The following is a 1,459-nucleotide window of genomic DNA, read 5'->3' as shown; positions in this document are numbered from 1 at the left end:
TTTTTTTTTCACAAAACAGCCTTATCACCTTCAAAGTACTCTCCATTATACTTAATACATCTGTCAAGTCTGTGATTCTATTCTTGGAAACATCTTTCAAACTCATCTGTTTGGATGGTTGACAGCACCTCCCTTGTTTTCTTCTTTACCTCTTCTACATCATCCAATTGCTGTCTTTTCATGTCCCTCTGCATTCTCAGAAACAAAAGGAAGTAGCCCAAAGTGAGGTCAGGTGAGTAAGGAGCATGGGACAAAAGAGGTATGCTGCTTTTGCCAAAAACTGGTGCACCGAGATGACTGCGTGAGCAGGTGCATTGTGGTGGTGGCAAAAAACTGTCCCCTGACTGCCACAAATCAAGCTTTTTTTGTGTGGCACACTGTTATGCAATCTTTCCATAACTTCCAAATAGCTTGATTAACAGTCTGACCTGATAGAATGAACTTCAAATGAAGTATGAGTTGACCTTTTCATCCCTTCAGGAAGTTGATGGATGTCCAGAATGAGGTTTGTCATCACTCGACATTTCACCTTTTTTTGAAATGAGAAAACCACTTGTACATTTGAGTTTTTCCCACAGTGCTTCCCTTATAAGCTGTGTTCAACATCACCACATTTCTGTGGCATTTTTCCTGAGCAGGAAACAAAATTTCACAGCCACACACTGTTCTCTTGAATTGGCCATCACAAAAAAACATGGTTCCAATGAAAGTACTTTTACAAAAAATTCACTGTGACCAGAGATAACCTTTCCAGGGGATGCCACTGGGTACACTATCTCAGAGTGTGTTGCTCAATGCTCACCTAGCTGGGAAAAAAGGTGTGGTATGAAAGCTCCTCTCTACCCAACGCGATTCTGGTTTTGGGAGGAGTACTACCTCGTATTGATTGGGTAAATCTGCTCTGCTGCTACACAGTTCTCTTTTAAGTATTGAAGATGAAAAGGTCACGTTGAGAGTGAAGGTGAGCTTGATTCATATGCAAGTGAAAGTTGGACTATGAATGAGGAAGAATTGATGGCTTTGAATTACGGTATTGTCCCTCCCCAGAAGAATTTACTTTCAGAGGACAGCACTGAAGCTACAGCTCAGGGAGAGAGACATGTTTGATGAGACCACACAGGAGCAAATGAAGGGGGAGGAAGAGAGAGTAGAGCACATCCTGGCCCACCACGCCTTAAGGATGATATCCCTGCTCAAAGCAGCCAATGCAGAGAGGAACATATGGTCGGCCCCACTACAAAACATGACATCCCTCACTGACCCATAGCTCTACAGGGGACAACACTGGAGACACAGTGTGGGAATTGTGCACGATCTGACCACCACACCGAGGCAAAACACTAAGGGTGTGCAACGGAACAGCAAAGGGAGCAGAGCAAGGAAGGCCTGAGGGAGGACCAAAAATAGTCTTGGAGCCAGGGTGTGTCCCCCATCAGACTCAACTGGAAAACAATTCTAA

Source organism: Echinops telfairi, unplaced genomic scaffold (genome assembly GCF_000313985.2).
Source record: "Echinops telfairi isolate 266 unplaced genomic scaffold, ASM31398v2 ScPeMD7_7466;HRSCAF=8504, whole genome shotgun sequence".
NCBI lineage: Eukaryota > Metazoa > Chordata > Mammalia > Afrosoricida > Tenrecidae > Echinops > Echinops telfairi.
This window is presented reverse-complemented; position numbering follows the sequence as displayed.